The following is a 17,793-nucleotide window of genomic DNA, read 5'->3' as shown; positions in this document are numbered from 1 at the left end:
GCTTATGTGTCAGTGTAATCTATATACCCAGACGAGGTGGGTATATTTTGTTCACCTGCATGTACCCTTGAAAATCTAGTTGTTTGCAAAGGATTCACAGACAATCAATAGGCAGAGTAGCAGGTGGGCAGAGATTACTCTGGATAATGATGACAATAAAAGGATTGAGGAGAATAAAGATAGTTGAGAGAGGGTAAGAGGGACTGGGATAAGGCAGAAGAGACGGGATGAGGGCACGAGATGCTTAAAAATTAACAGTCTGGAGTCAAAGTCACCTTCATTATTCCACTGCGTTCTTTGTTACATAAATATACCCTACCTCCCTTTGTCTTAAAAGATAGTGAGGACTTTTTTTTCAGAGCTTCTCATTCAACTAGAGTCAGAGTCAAAATCTATTTATGTCTGCATGATGGAACTGTGACTTCTGTGTGGGCTTTGAGTGCATGTGTAACCGCTGTGACCCATGAAAAACATGCACATTTCAGGTCCTGTTTAAGCATTTAAGTTACCAGTCTTTGTTCCTCCTGTAAGTTTATCTTTTTAAGTTCCTTAAGGTTATATGTTTATTGGATTTCAGTTGCCTTACCCTGAAAACTCTGTTAAAAGTTATTAACCTAATGTTCTTTACAATATCAGTTTTTATCCGCAGTCTTGGATTCCTTTAAGATACCTGTTTCAGTGTAAATCTTGGGCCTATAAAAGATATAATCTGAGATCTCAGGAAAATAAAGTAAAAATAATATATCATTCTCCTCAGTAAAATTCAATGTGATATGCTCCCTACCTCCTCTCGGAATGGTACAGCATCCCCACATCAGCATCCAGGTGAGACGAGGGCATCCACAAGCAGCGATGACGATCTCACCTTCGTCAACAGAAAGAATCATACCTCAAAAAACACAAGTGTGCAGCAGAGGTTACTTTATAATTCAGTGTCTCATTTCACTTTCTACTGAAACAAACAATGCATCACCTTAACTATAATAATCATGTAGGAACTACACCGCCTCTTTTTTCAATTTGTTTTTTTCAATTTCAAAACAACACACATTTCACATTTCACAATGCACGCATGTCATCTTTCACGCACTTCAAATACACACAATCCACCCCGGGAGCTTTACTTGAGCCACAGCAGCAGCTTTGAATGCGGCACTTAGCTTAGCTTCTAAGCAGCAATGAAGCCAACAGAAATGGGCAGCTGAGCGGCTCATTACTATCAACTGCAGTATTTTCAGTTCAAATTACACACAATATCCTGACTGGTCTTGCTCTATGACATGCCTGATATAAGACAACACGCAGCTGAACTCCACAAGAACAAAATTTGGATGCTAATCAACTAACTGAGGTAGCTAACTCACCAGATAATCCACGTTAATTGGGGGGATACGCCCATCAAGATTTCACCTGCTGATAACTTCTCTCCCAGGGCCACTTTTCCTCCCTCTGGCAAACCTGCCAACTTCCGTCAGTTCCACTTCAACTGTTAAATCTTGACACGAATGATTTTACTTTTCTCCAGATCTATCGGAGTGTTTGTCACACACCTGTCTGAGCAACGTGCTGCGAAGTAGCGGTTGGGGGTTTTTGGGGAAATTTTAAAAAAACGCAGCCGTGTGAACGGCGCTAGATTGCAGGTGCTGCATTCAAGGAACTTCTAGAAACTGAGTAACTACAGTTTACTCGCAGGCGATGCAGGTAAGGAACATCTGTAAAGTGTGTAAATTACAGAAAATAACCCTGTATACATGGGTGTTTGTGCATTTTCAAGTATTTGAGTCTAGACTGTTTTTTTACATTTTACATTCATTTATGTATTGTACATAATGGTTATTGACCATTATTGTTGTCTTTTTATGTTGTGAAGTTTACACACCTGTGCAGTACTGCATTTTTTTCTTTTGTGTTTTACTGAAGCAGCTGATGTTGTGTAACTGTGTAACTGAGTGCAACAAAAAGCTGTCCATGGGACATCAACTTTGTGGATTTTAGCTCAAATGTGCATAATGCAGCAATTACATCATTTCAGTTTGCCACCCTGCATGTTCTGCTGCTCATCTCTCAGTTTTTTTACTCTTCACACTTCTTTCCCTCTCCCCTTTCATCTTCAGTTGGCTGGTACATCAATATCGAATGAAGTTTATCTTATGTTGTTGTTTGGTGCTTCCAACACGCAGCATGTTGCATTGGTCCAATACCAACTCTCTGTTGTGTAAGCAGGAATCTGTCTGTATCCGTCATTGTGAAGATAGACTGATGAAGATATAGAAAGGGAAGTAAGCTGTGGGCTTCATTATCAAATTCTGCTTAAGACAATATAATGTTCCAGTCACCCTGGAAAACACACTAAATGTTTAAATACAAAGTATCTCCCAATGCCTTTTTATTCTACTTTAATCACATAGAGTAGAGTCAGTGTGTTTTGTAATCTTTACAGAATTAGATGACTATACTGGAAAAAAGTGATAATTAATAAATTAATTAGAAAAAAAATGGAGCTTGGTTAAATGGTGTCTCATAGACTTTGAGAGTAAAATTAGCTCTGACCTTCAGCAGACTAATTGAAGTGAAACAACCTTGGTGAGGGAACCTTTGATGTAAGACAGACACATCAGCAATAGCAAGGGAGACTCTGCTCTAATAAAACAACTTTTTTATTTATTTTTTAATTTTTTTAAATCCATGTCCAAGTAAGTTTGAATATTTTTGCTCTGCCACCTGCTAATATTTTTAACAAATAAATACTAATTCTGAAGGGGTGAAAAAGTAGAGCTGTGTAACGCTGAAGAGGCATTGAACGTAATTACATTTTTGCTTCAATAATTATTTTGTGAATTTGATGTAGCAGCTTTTGCATTCTTGTGATGTCAGCTTAATTATTCTATAGTCTCAATACAACAAGCTTTGTTCTTGTTGTTTTTTCTTTTTTTTGTTGTCTGTTGTAACAGACATAAGCCAGTGATTACTTACAGCAATTACTCTCCGTATTGTAAACAGTGTGTCACTATAGCTTAGTCATGTTACAAGATAAAATACTGTGCACTGTCTTATTTCGATACTATAGGCTAGTTAATGAACTGTTCATGACGAGTGGGACACTAGCAGTCCATATAAGAAAACTACAGGGATACTTTAGGCTGGTTTGGATCCTCTGCAGATCTATTTGCAGTATAGCTGCCTTGACTGAGTTTAGTGTTTGTAAGCATTTACCTGCTCTCCTCATGAGATAGGAGGACTGACCTGGATGTATAACAGCCTCCATACCGTTTTTGTTGCCTTTCAGATGCAATCAGAGGTGAATTTTGTGTTTGCCTGCTTGCGGTTTTGTGTGAGATGTGGTGGCAGGAGTCAAACCGGAGGAAGCTGTAGAAAGAGGGAGGCAGAAAGCAGCGAAGACCAAAGTTTCACAAATTGCTCAACTACTATAGCTGAACTTGACTATAACCTTATAGTGAGTTAAAGCTAGGACCAGGTATTTCTAGTACAGTGGGCATCATCAAGTAGTAGCCTGACCTGCACACCTGTCTCCATGCAGGGACAAAGAGAGAGAAGGAAAGGGAGGGGGTGGGGGGGTTTGCCAGCTCGGAGAGAGTGGTGGCAGAAGCAGAGGGCCTGACAGAATGACAACCTATAGTGTGATGGCCATTTATACAGCCAACACAGGGAGGGTTGTGAGGCTGTGATGCTCTGCAGAAGTGAACCTATAAAGCTTGTTAAAGGGTTGCCTGCACTAATAAAACAAGGGTTTCAGTGTCTAGGCAACACAAGCAAGACAAGAAGTACTGTGGAAAGAATAAGTAATGATAAATATACCATTAAATATATTCTCAAAAGGGGAAAAAAAACTCTCCCTCTCCATCCCTTTCCTGTAGTGTTTTTTTTTTTTTTTTTAACTCTTCCTCTCAATGGCTCTGCACTGGGACCAATCAATGTATTTTTGCTGAAGTGCAAGACTGTGTGTGTATGAAGAAGTGTGTATATGAGTGTGTGTACTCAACGCCCCAACACTCTGGGGAGTTGTTTAAGGTATCAGAGGCGGGAGCCTTCTGAGCTAAACCCTTTGAAGTAACTCATCTCAATGTCAGAGGACACCATTAGATTGTCTAATATGTGTGTATCATGCGTGTGCATTCTGAGTGGAATGGAGAATCCAACATCACAAGTGTATATATCATTTTTGCAGTTTGTGTTTACATGCATGCCTGTATAGCCTTGTTCAAAACTGTGCAGCACCATGCAGGAGGTGTGAGTGCACTCTGTGTGGTACATTGTTTCTTCTTTGACTATCCGCTCCTGGTCATATGTGTGTGTCTATGCATGGGCTGAATGAGCGGTAACCTTTGAAGTGGCTATCATTAATTAACAACTGAGGACTCTGTTTATTCCCCACATTCAAACTATCAGTCAACTTTATTGTTTTGACAGCAAAGTAAAATAGAAAGAGATTTGTTTACATGGTACACAAGGTTTTTGATATGAATCATGTTGTTAAGTTTCATGATACTGATCATCATATTTGATATAACTAATTAGGCCTTGATAAAGTTTTGAAGAAGAATCCGGCAGGTTTTTGAAAGCACACTGCTAATATATCAGCTGCTTTTGTTACCTTATTTTCTGCAGCACCAACGAGAGCTTAATAAAAAAGAGTGAATAATCAGCCATAGTTCTTTCAACTCCTTGTCTAATCTTGTTTGTTTTGCTTGAGCGCTCCAAACATGTGAAATCGCACCAGCTTTTCCATCAGCCTAGATCAGTTCCTAAAACCAACCACTGATATGATAAAAGCCAGCCCACTGAACAATTTAGCATAGACGTGGTTGGAAGAGGCAACAAACAAAATCACATAAAGTGCTCTCATGTACAGTGACTTGTGCTTCCTTTAATTCTTTGTGGTTAAATGCATAGCAAATGGGATATTCCGACATGCCACTGGGTTGCCGAAAAAGAAAGGACACCAGCTGTTGTATTTCTGCACACACCAAAGTGTTAAGTCCTTTTTTCTGCAGATTCCGCTTGATATATTTTTTTCTTAGGACATTTTTTTCTTTGATCTAGATTCTAAATAACCTATTCACTAGATAATTAAAAAATATCATCAAATTTTAATGATTTATTGGCTTTATCCTCGAGTGTCCTCTGTGCTTGTAACAGTTTTCACATACAGAAAACCATGAGTTTCTGGCAGGGTGATGCACCTGTTGGAAAGATGACTGGGGGTCTGGAATTACAGTAATATGCAATTTAGAAACCTCAACAGCACCTTATTTATGTTAAAGGAGGCTTGTACAGTATTTCTCCCCTAAAATTGCTCACCGCCAATCCAGTGTTTGAGGAAAAATATCCCACACTACTTTAAAAACATTTGTCAGCATCTACTACATGGCAGAATTGTTTACTGTTTTTGGACAATTTATCCCACTGGAAACACCTACTTAGTAGTGAAAACCTTTTAGCTGAGTGCAAGATATAAACTGCTGTCACAATGGTTTAGTCTGTTTGTAATATACTTTGGCTTAAGGCAGGGAGTGCACAGCAACACCGCACAAGCCCTCACACATGCACAAAGAGCACTGGGTTTAGCTATGTTATTCCCATCACACCTAAGGAAGGAATATCATTGTTGCAATGTTTCACGTTGCTCTCTCTGGTAAAGCATTAATAAACCTGCAAAGGGAACACAAGCAGTCATATATATATATATATATATATATATATATATATATATATATATATATATATATATATATATCATCTTCTTCTTTTTTTTAAGGTGATACAACACCATATCACACATTGTCCCTTAAATATGCAGTTTCAGGTCACATTCACATAAGCCCTTTTTTGATAGAGCCATACATAACTTTGCCATGCAGTGTGCACATCCTTAACACACACCTTCAGATACCACATACTGAAAGTTAGTGAAGGGCAGTAGAGTCAATTAAAAGTTTCTTTTTACAAGAAACAAGTGGGAATGAGAGACAGGTGCTTGCAGACAGACACAGAAAAGGAAAACGAAAGAAACATGACGCGAGGCAGGCATCAGGGAGACAACTAATGCGCAAAGAAAAAGGATAATTCATGCTAAGAGGAGGAAAGACAGTCAAAAGAAATCTGAGAGAGACACGAATCAAAGCATTTGGACAGACATAAAATTATATAACAATAATAATAATAATAATAACTGATGGACACCTGATCCTTTAGGCTTACTTGCACAGTGAAGTGAATCATAGCCACAGACTATGGTGGTGCACAGTCTATTGCTGACCACTCTGTGTAGGTATCTTAAGCCTGGGGGAGGTGAGAATAGACCCTATATCTACTATAATTACAGACCAAAGCCCACGGGAGCAGAGTGGGCTGAAGAGAAAAGCAGAAGAGCAGGAGAGGAGAAAGTTGTTGGGGTGGAAGCTGGAGGATTGATGTTCTTAATAGGATATTTGCTATATTAGTTAAAGTTGATGATTGAGATTAAAGGCACACTTTGCAAGATTAAAACAGCTATACATCAGCTGATACTATAAGATGTGATATGGTTGGGTAACTTCGATAGATGAACCACTTAATAGAAAATCTAACTAGTTAATTAGCACACTGATTAATCTGCTGATAGAAAATAACTTTCGATCGCATGTTATCACTTTTACACCTCTTATGTGTAAATGACCTGGGGTTTAGTGAAGCATATCTACATGTTTCCAAGAGCATCCAACTTCTCAGTGCTAAAGTGAAATTCTTGTCAGTGTGCCTGTGGAAAACAAGCCTGACACACACTCTGTGAGAATACATGCTTAATTAATTGAAAGCACTTCAAATGGGATAAAAAGACAAAGGTGCAGAATCCCAGAACTGCAAAAAATAATTTCTGTCGCTCATATTGTAATTAACAGGAGTGAAGTAGTGTAGTCTGTCAAAAGATGTGAGATACATTAACACAGTATAATCGGGCTAGTGGATGAATCCACCTGTGGAATGTAACTTTTAAATACCATACCAAGCTGTATGTGTATATGGGCAGTATACTGTATGTCTGGGGTAAATTATTTCACAGGATTGTCCTTGCTTGGAAAGGGTAGCAGACAATGGCAAACACATCTGAAAGGTCGCCTTTACAGGATTGCAGATTAATTGGATACTGGATTTGGAGAATTCTCTCTGGACCAGGCTATTAGGATTGTGAATGGGTTGTGGAATCTTCTCGCTCCATAATAACTAATGAAAAACTGGACAAGTAGGACAGCGGGGGCGGACAGATATTGAAGCCAGTGTGAGAGAAAACATTAAGACAAAGGCAAAAGAGAGATGTAAAGAGAAAAAGACGCAGAGTGTGAGATAGTGAGACAGGGTAAGAGGGAAAACAGGAACGATGTCCCATCCTATTAGGAGTCCCTCACTAAGGCACTGAGGTTTGGTCTGTGAATTATGGATAGATTTCTATTAAATATGGATGGGTCCCTCCCTACTGTACAGCAAAAGGGTGAATGAAGAGTGACTGTTGGTCTTTCTGTCAGCACACACACACACACACACACACACGCACATACGCACACACACACACACACACACACACACACACACACACAACCACCACCACAGCAACAACAAAAGAGCACTTTTATAGGAAATACAATGAGTAATGCGATAAGTGGTTTGTCACTGAATTGTTAATAAGAAACAAATCTTTTATACTCATTCTATTTGTGACATTTAACAGTGATTTTGGCATTAAAAACCTTGTTTCATCTAAAAATGCATGGTAACATAAATTATGTAACATTTCATAAATGGTAGTTTTAAGGTCATTATGCAGTCAGCGTCACAAGGGCAAACTGTCGGTTCAATCTCTGCGTGCACTCACACTACACAGAGTGGGATGAAAGGTGCTTGGTATTTAGAGGCAATTCTTCAGCTGGAAGATGTCCATGCCCATTTTTTTGCACCACAGTACTACTGAGACGAACAGAGGCAAGATATATTGAATTTAACCTACGATAATGCATTCAAGAAAACCTCAGGGTAGAATAGCTCAGGTTCTTTTTTTTTCTTTTTTTTTCTTTTTCTTTTTTTTAATGAATTTACAATAAATATTTGAAGATTAATAGTAATACAATTTGCAAGCCCGTGTATAATCAGTTTGTTGGTATATCAAACTGAAATAATTATTTGAAATAAAAAAATGAATTTAAAAATGAGTGACATATTGACTAGGTAGTCAACCTGACGTACACTGTTTGTGCAAAAAGCAACTCCAAAAATATACCTGAAAAACAATAGCCATCAAGAACCATGGCTTCGTATAGTCCTTGAGTGATAGAAATGTATTTTGTCACATTCTCTTTAAATCTGTTTTCTCTTGATATTAACAGTACTCAAAGTTTCATAGAGGAAAAAAGAGAAAACAGGGCTATAAGTCTACAGTAGAGCCATCAGGTCTGTGAGCAGCACTGCTTTGTGCTAAATGCTAACATGAGCATTTTAACATGTTGGGGATGATGGTAATGAAAGCTTTGTAGGAGCTGATAAAATAAAAAAATAAATAAAATAAAATAAAATTTTGACCTTCTGGTTGCACTAGACGAAAGGTCAGGGGATCACCAAAGTAATCAGGATTCATTCTATGGGTACCATCTTGGGATATCTGTACCAAATGTCATAGTAGTCCATCCAATAACTGTCAAGATACTTCATTAAAAACAAAAGTCTAAACTAGAGCACAAAAGGAAATGTCAGGGGATCACCAAAGTCACTAAGATTCATCCTCTGGGATTCATGAATCTCTATACAAAATCCCATGGTATTCCATCCATTAGCTGGTGACATATTTTGGTCTGGACCAAGTGGTGAACTGACCGACTGACAGACTGGCATTGCTATCCCTCGAGCTATGCTGCTAGCATGGCTAAAAAGTGAAAAATGCAAGGACAAAGGTAAATGAAGAGAATATTGAGTAAGCAGAATGTTGCATCCCGTAAACTACATTTGGACAGTACAATCTAATCTCTTTACTGTAAAGCATCAACAGGACATTGAGTTTCTTCAACAGCAGCTTAACATTGTAGCAAGTAGCAAGTAGACTGGATCAGTTAAATGCATCAGTAAGTGAGAAGAGAAGCTCAGAGCACCAGTAATGGGTATGACATAACTATGTTTTTTTTTTTTTGTTTTGTTTTTTTGCTGACATTTAATAATGCTGTTGAAATGTACATCATGCTTCACTTTCCATGACAACCACTTCTGTGCATGTATGAGGAATTTTGTTCTCCACCTCATTCCGGTGGTCTTTAGCCTTTATTTGTTGAGTAGTCTGTGGCTGTTATTTGAGACTCAGCCACTGGTCAAGTGCTAGAATTAGTTTGAGAATTTATGGTATGTCCAGATGAAATGCAGCCATTACCTTTATTACACACTTGGTTAGCAAACCATTATGATAATATTTGCACATCATGAGCCTGTCTAATCAATGGTTAATTATTGCCACTTAAAAATACAGCAGAGACAGAAAATGAGTCTGGGTTGTAATTAAACACTGACCTTAATGTAGCAATTCAGTCATGGTTCCTTTCGACACTTTCTACCTCGAACATCGCCACTTACTCCCCTGTCTGGAACCTCCCCCCCGCTTTCTACTTTCATGGCTTCTTGCCAGAGGGAACATATGCAATTATGCCACTTAGTGCTCTCACAAAGTACTGTCACTTTGTACTCACATATACTGTACATGCAGTATGTGGGTATGTTTATGATGGCACAGACTCACTGTAAAAACAAACAGATCAATAGATCAGCATTTTTATACAGTATCTTTGAATTATGCTTATATTTTAATCACTCACAACAAAAGTACTGTCTCTCTTTTTCTCTGCTGCTCTTACTAGGTATTCATTTTTAGAAATGCTAAGATGAATAATGTCAACTCACAAATATATTCACTGTTGATCTTAAAAGAAAAAAAAACATTACTTCATAACTTCGAAAAGGCAATTAACTATAATTTATTGTAAAGGTTAAATAAAGTGTTCATAACCTGGCTGAAGTTAATGGTTTGAGATAAAAAAAAAAAAAACAGAGGAAACACCAGCCATTGATGAATATACTTTTAATTTTACAAAGGCTTTCAAGGCGCACTATTCTCATTGTCCCTTTTGTTGTTAAATAATGATTAGATTTTCCACATTGTTATTAATACTCAAATCAGGAAGGGACCACAGAGAGATAAGCAGTTTTTGCCTTTTAAGTCCACAAAACAATGATGATATGTTTTGTGTAAAAAAAAAAAAAAAAAAAAAAAAAAAAAAATTATCCAATGAAAAAGCAATACACTCCCTTGGTCTTTACCTCAGGAAAACTATCATAATAACATGAGAACGAGAACAATGTCCAAAAATGTGTTAAGTGAGGTCACAGTAGCCTTGACCTTTGACCTTTGACCACCAAATTCGATTAATCCGTTTGTGATTTGTAATTAAATTCCATGGCTGATATAGCAAGTTCAGAAGAACGGAATGAACATGAGGTCACAGTGATGCCGACCTTTGATCTTTGACCACCTTAATCTAATCAGTTTTTCCTTGAGTCCAAGTGGATATTTGAACTAAATTCGAAGAAATTCCCTCAAAGCAATACTCATGAGAATGGGACGGACAGACTTGAACGAATGAACAGATAACCTGAAAACATACTGTATATTGTTATACTCATGGTGCAGGGTATTTGGGTAGTTTCACTAAATTGAAATAGAGTATTTATGGATATATTTTTTTGTTTATGTTCTGTTGTGAATTGGCTTTATAGGCTGGAACTAAATATCTGATATACATATCAGAGTAGTATAAGATAAGGGGTTATATCAGCCAAAATAATACAAGTGCTAGGTCTTTTCACGGGCATAATCAGGTCAAACAGATAAACATAGCCTACAGTTGGCTTTCACCACTAATCCCATCAACCTGTCCAATTAAATGTTCATTCTCTGTCTCTTTAGTTCTTTCATTCTCCATTTACCCATTCTTTGTCACACTCCCTGAATCCATCCCACGAACCTGGCCCCTCAGAGGAATAGGAAAGGCAGGGAAGCCTGAGTTTTCCATCTGTGACTTGTCAAATATTGATGTCTACTCTGTGCAGCCAATAGCTGCACTACATCCAACTTGTTACACACATCCTGTACATTTTGAGCTTCATTACTGCTGTGCTCCCATCATACATGTCATTTATATCTTACCTGTGGTATGTAAAATACACAGTAATGAGATATTCCCATGCACTCATGTGAGACTGCATATATATACACAAGACTGGGAAGAAAAAAAATCCCACATATTCTAGTCCTCGTCACATGAATTTCCTGGGTCCACACATCGCCCATGTCATGCTTCTATTACTATTAGGAGTAGAGTTCCATGTTACATACAGTTGTAACATGTCAAATCAGTTTATTCTTTGGATACCACTGAGTGTATGTTCTGTTATGGCATCTGCAAGCACAGCAAAGATCACTGGAGTGTGGATACCAAAATGATCATCTGTTGACCTCACTTAAAATCGTCATTAACTTGACTTCTTGTGCTCACATGCTATGCACAAATCTGTAAGGTGCCTTTCAGCTGCTGTATTTGAGTTATGCAGAGTGTGTGTGTGTGTGTGTGAGTGTGAGAGAGTGTGTGGCCCACACCCCTTACTAATTTCACATTAACATGCAACAGATATTAGCAATTTAGCTTCATCTATTTTTCTGATCTTCAGATGTTTGTCAGATTTGCAGAACATCTTCTCTCTCCCTCTCTCACTTGCTTCCCTCTTCCTATCTCCCACACAAACAGATGCACACACACACACACACACACACACACACACACACACACAACAACACACGCATGCACTATGTGAGCATGCACTCATGGCAGCTTCATCTTGCACAAGGGCATGATTTTTGGAAAATATGGAATTGATTGGTAATGGCACAGCACCACCTTGGGGTAGACACTGAAGTGATACTGTATAAACCACACACACACACACACGCACGCATGCGCACAAACCCACAAACAATGTGTTATTTTTATTCATAATTGAAGAAGGTGTGTAGTAATTCCTCATCACCAAGCAAATAATAAAGACAGAAATAAGTGGGCGGAAAAAGACATAAAGAATGACTGAAAAGAGAGAAGGCAAGGGTGCATTTGAATTACTCTGCATGGGTTAAACTCTGAGACACTATGCACAAGCACATGCACACACATTCAAACACAGCTACTTACTGAAGTGAGAGTCCTTTTTTTCCTTTTGACTTGAGAGACGACACTTTTTGAATTAATTTTCAAAACCTGTTAAAACCTCGTAAAGAAAAGAACAACAACAACAACAACAAGTGTTATTATGTGAGAGATTTCACATGCTGGCTTCTAATGCTGGCTGCATCACAGGAGTGCGTTGTCCCTTGGCTCCAGGCTTCTGTCTTACTTCCTCCCCTGTGTGTTGTCAGAACTCTATACACACTTTTATCTGTCTCTGTTACACTGGGGATATTTGGGTATGCTCCTTCCTTTCACTGCAGAACAGTCACATTGGAATGGGAGAGATCAACCGGAACACCGTTGCCAATCTCAATCTGACCTTCTGATACCGGATGCCTGCAGAAATACAATTATAATTAAATCTTTATCTTCCCTACTGACTCTCGCAATGATTAAATTGCAGTTGAGGGCACGTAGTTCTGCGACTGTTTCCGCCTAATGTGATGCAACCTATTTCTATGTTATTTATTTATAAAGTCTGCCCTCGACAGTCTGAGTTATATTATTTCCTGGAATAATTATGCCTCATCTTCACTAAATGAGTTGGAATGGGTATCTCAAGCTGAATGAGCCTACAGTAAGGATACTGAATGATAGGCCAGCAAGTGCCAGCAGTTAATCTTTTTTCATTATGCAAGAGAGAAAAATGTTAAAAGAAAAGGAATTCAATTCAAACTGAACGATACGTTAATAATGCTGTTATGGTACTTGAATAACGTTTTTTGGGGGTTATTTTCTATGGAAGTCCTGAAAGGCATGATGATATATTTATTTATTCATTCAACTAGTATCTAAAAATGATACGCAATCCTCCACCCTCCTTGCTGTTCAGTGTGATTAACGGCATTGGTGTCTTCCTGCATCCTGAAATTGCATCCTAATACCAGATGGTAGTGTGTACCCAGAGTACTGTAGAAGTATCTGCCCTGTAAGTATCCAGGCAGTGACATGACCGCTACATGACCCATCCACCCACCCACCCACCCTTTGCCGTCGCCCCATCTGATTGTTGGACTGTGTCAGGGTCAATCTTGCTTGGGGAGGTCTTACCCTCACGCCCCTACCACGGAAGGGTGCTAGCTATGGCTCACATCTTCGTGTGACCCAAAGCCATGGCCAGGGAATGCAGACATCGTGCTCCACCCTTTTTAAGCCTATAGATCCATCAGAGGGTAAAGTCTGTGAGAAACAGAAGGATGGTTACAAACTATAACCCCAGTCCTCTGACCTTGTCAACCTGCCACTCTGTGAGTTGATCAAATCTGACCCAGCTCAAAGTTTGGCATTAAGGAAAGGATTTTTTTTTTTTGTGATGTTATACCAACAGAAAACGATGTGCAGATATCTAAGGTCTGCTGACAAATGCAAGCACAATGTTGTTTACATATGGCTAGGCAATAACTATGCGCTGTGGAGGTGTGAAACAATTCATGTTGGCTGGAAAAGCATCCAATCCACTCATTCAAATCATTCACCCCTAAAGACAATAAATAATGCACCCAGGGTTATTGTTCCTATGCTCCTGTTTAAGAAATATGAGCCATTAAAAAACACATTGCCCAGGCCACTGTGTACGTTCCCATTTTTGCCCTTTTGTCCATGCTGATTTTACCTCTCATTACTTTTTGCACAGTGGCATTTGTATTTTTTCTAAACACTTACTGTGTATTCATTATTATTTATTTCTGTATTACTCATTCCTTTATTTATTTTATTTTAACATTTAAGCCTGTTAGTCTGTTTTTACTTATTTACTTCCTCTTTCCGAATGTGTTGAGCGATTGGAACAAAGCAATTTCCCTGCGGGGATCAATAAAGTTTTTTTTATTCTGAAGTACATCACCTTAGATAGAGAACAATTTCAAGGCTATTCACTTGACTCCTTCCTACATAATCCTATTGATTGATTTTCAAGAACCCTGCGCGAATATGAGCGTGAGATTATTTAGCACACTAAAAAGAGACACTTCCCCAACAAACATTCAGAGTGGAGCTATATGGTAAATGATGTCTGACGCTCGACTGTAGGTGATACAGTGATTTTCTCAGCCTTGACACTGAATGTGAAATATCTATCAAAGTTAACAAAGGAGGAGTTACCATCCGGGCTTATTGTCTGCTGTCAAAGACAACCACACTTCAGCTACCGATGCACAGGCCGTTGCTCACACCCCCTCCCCTCCTGTCTCTGTCTTCTCCTCTTCTCTCTCATCCCTCCATTTTCTGCTGTGGTCACATGCTCTCTCCCTCCTCCTTTCCTTCTGCCTGTGCCAGGCGTTGAAGAGGAATGATTACTAAATGATTGCAGGCTAGATGATTGAATGGCATGGTTGACATTTTCCCATCAGTACTATACAGTGGAAAGGGGGGGGTGGGGTGGGGTTGCACTGACCTTCCCCTCCAGCATATTTCTGTATTGTGTGCTGCTATTGTACTTTCTTTTCATCATACTTACATACTGCTGACTTCTGTGGGACATGGTTGTTATTATAGACCTGCTGTTGTAGACTTGAGTTCTTGCTGCGCGCAACTGTATGTTGGTGGATGTGTGCGTATTGTATGTGCTGGGTGATGTCCATGTTTTCCTCCCCTCATACTATAGTTTAAGTTTTAAAAGTTTGCGGTTAAGAAGTCTTTGCTGTATTTTCTAAAGTATTCTGGCAGAGTTGTTTTGTAACTAACTGTGTGGGCTGGTTGCACAGGACAAACCTCAGCGAGTGGTTGCTGCATCCTTGAAAAACAAATTCCCCAGGATAGACAAAATAAGAGCACAAATACATTTGAAAAAAAAAAATATATATATATATAATGCATGATAAAAAGTAAATATATGTATGCCTTTGAATTACTGTACCCGTTATGTATAATAATCATTTGTTTACTCAAAATATGCGTCTACAACATCTCAAAGCCTTTTTGATTTTAAATATTCTGTCATCTTCTGTCAATACTTTCAGTCACTTATCCAGTGCACTTATGAAATCCCCACACACCCACCCTCCTTTAATTTGCTCTCCCCAATCCACATGTTCATGCATTCTTGGTAATTTTCATCCCTAGCATTTCCTCTCAAGCAAATCTGTCAGAGCCTGAGGCAAAACCTATTCCTCTGTCCTGCCTCTGTAAGATAATGAAACACCTATTCCCTTAATTATACAAAACTTAAGTTGCTAACTTTCACTGAGATGCTCTGCATTCTGACACACATCTGAAGCAACTTTTATTATATACGCATTAAAATATGGAGGATTTCCCCTGTTACCAGGATGTGGAATGTGTCATTGTTATATTGTTGCACTCTTGTCCCTCTCCACTGCATATGGGAAGCTGTGTGTATTAATTACAGTTTGTAAATGAAGCTGTAATCTATCTTTTAAATGAACAGCTGTCTGAAAGCCTGGTGGGATGCTCCCAGGTGAGTTTTCTTGATGCCCCCCACTCTGTCTAGAGATATTTAGTCAAATGGAAGACAGCAAAAGATGATAGCATATCATCTATCATGATCAACATTATTCTAAAGCAGAACTGCAAAACTCCAGATCAGGTTCTGATGCCAACGTTCTTAAAATTCATGCTTTCTACAATATCTGCAATATGTCAACTTTGGTATGGTAAAGTTTAGGGGAACAAGAGACAGTCTGTGATCAGACAGTCACTGGTCTCTAGCAAGAAAGTTAGACACCACCCACCACCACCTACTGCTTACTGCATTGGCACTGAACTTTGCCACTGAACTAGATGCAAACAGTTTACATTTTGGGAAATATGTGTATTCTCTTTGTGGCAAAGAGTTAGATGAGAAGATCAATTCTTGTTTCATGTCTTTACAGTAAATACGAAACTACACTCCAGCTGTGGGCTAGCAAAGACTGAAAACAGGGGAAACCCCATGCCTGGCTTTTTCCAAAGCTAACAAAATTGCTGAGATCTTTAACTATCATCTTTTATCTTGTTATCAATCAGCCTTCCAGTAGGTGTTTATGTGCCAGACTATTTCTTGGCCAGGCACAATAATTTCCCGGCATCTTTGCTAGTTGCCCAAAAATGGCCCAGAGCAAGAAATGAAGAAGTAACCCTGTGTAAAATGGCAAAACTTTACTAAAATGAAATATTCCTTTAAATTGTTGGAATCATCTTTTATGGATATATTTCTCTTAGGTTTCTCTTACTAATGACATTTACATTTATTTTTGTTGGGCATGCTGTTTTTACTACATATTATTTACCAGTGTGTGTGTGTCTTACATTCGGTGTAAGTTTGTGTATATTCTTATCTTTGTCATGACCTGTGCTGCATATGCTTATGGGTATGTACACACATGTATGTTTCCTTATGTCATTTAATATTCTACCTTGAGTGTGTCTGTGTGGCCCCCTTCCTTCCCTTTCCCTTCCCTTCCCTTCCCTTTCCTTTCCTTTCCGCCGTATTTCTGTTATCTGACGATGTTATCCGATGAACAGCTAAATCTCCAGTAGTGCAAATCTACCCCAAGGGAATCCTGACACCTTGTTATCATAGCACATGCAAAGCAGCCACTATAGCATCCTCTCTACATGACATTCTCTTACCTAGGAGGAGACAGAAGAATAGAGAACAGAGACAGAGGGTGGGAAGAGAAAGAGGGGAGCAGTGTTTAGTGTGTGCAAATGAGAAAGAGAGGGAGAGAGAGAGGAGGAGAGGGAGGGAGGGCTGTTTCACACCACCATTTACGAGGTACACATTTAGCCTTCACACAGTGGCCTGGAGGGATTTCGAGGCCTGGCTTTTTTCTCCTGTCTCTGTGTTCGCCTATTCATGTTTGTTCTTCTCATTCTTCTCTTCCCCTTCTGTTCAGTTTCACCCTTGTTCTTGATCTCCTTCATTTTCTGGCATCTTTGGGCAAGTAACTTGGCAGGGGATCATTTTTCTGTCTTTACCTCTCTCTTCTTTTTTATGCTTCATCTAAATATGGCAGATCGTCCCATTCCAAACCCACCCACACACTGGGTCATCATGAAAAATCTAAAACCCAATATGTAAATGGAAAGCTAGAGTTTGTAAACACATCTATGTTTTCTTTCTCCAAAAGTGTCCCACTCTCTCTTTCTCTTTCCAGTGCATGTGGTGAATTCTGATCGGTCCAAAGTGCTAACCATCAGTCTTGTTTCGAGGAGAGCATTTTGGCTGTGCACACTGCTGATGACTGAATGACACCAAATCAGTTTCCAGGTAGATACAGACATCGTGTGGAAGCCATAGTAACCCAGAATGACTCTGGAAAGAGAACCAGCTCAGCCAGTGTTGACTAATATCCTCTGTCACTTCTACCAACATGACTGTTTATCTGTTTATCTCAGCCCAGATACGACTGCCATCACACATATCTCTCCACCTGTTCCCTTCTCTCAATCACTCTACTCTTGGATTAAGTTGATTCATCATCAGCGAGTCCTCCAAACAACATATCTTTTTGTTAAGTGATTCAGGCCTCAATAAACAATAATGCGTCTT

The 17,793-nt window shown here is 39.0% G+C and overlaps 2 long non-coding RNA genes across 5 annotated transcripts in view; one reads left to right on the top strand and one right to left on the bottom strand.

Moving 5' to 3' along the window:
• The window catches only part of LOC139632062 (uncharacterized), a 236,961-nt gene that overhangs the window by 65,715 nt on the left and 153,453 nt on the right, over window positions 1-17,793 (bottom strand). For 3 of the 4 annotated variants that reach the window (XR_011693491.1, XR_011693492.1, XR_011693494.1), the window contains one exon: window positions 785-865. This is a non-coding gene — a long non-coding RNA (uncharacterized lncRNA). Of the gene's footprint in view, window positions 1-784; window positions 890-17,793 lie in introns of all 4 variants that reach the window. The other variant, XR_011693493.1, reaches the window with a different exon arrangement.
• The window catches only part of LOC139632063 (uncharacterized), a 34,044-nt gene continuing 17,136 nt past the window's right edge, over window positions 886-17,793 (top strand). Inside the window, exons 1-2 of the long non-coding RNA XR_011693495.1 lie at window positions 886-1,701; window positions 17,399-17,511. This is a non-coding gene — a long non-coding RNA (uncharacterized lncRNA). The remainder of the gene's footprint in view (window positions 1,702-17,398; window positions 17,512-17,793) is intronic.

This window comes from Trachinotus anak, unplaced genomic scaffold (assembly GCF_046630095.1).
Source record: "Trachinotus anak isolate AG129_WGS33_773 ecotype Australia unplaced genomic scaffold, CSIRO_AGI_Tana_v1 ptg000014l, whole genome shotgun sequence".
Lineage (NCBI taxonomy): Eukaryota > Metazoa > Chordata > Actinopteri > Carangiformes > Carangidae > Trachinotus > Trachinotus anak.
This window is presented reverse-complemented; position numbering and strand designations above follow the sequence as displayed.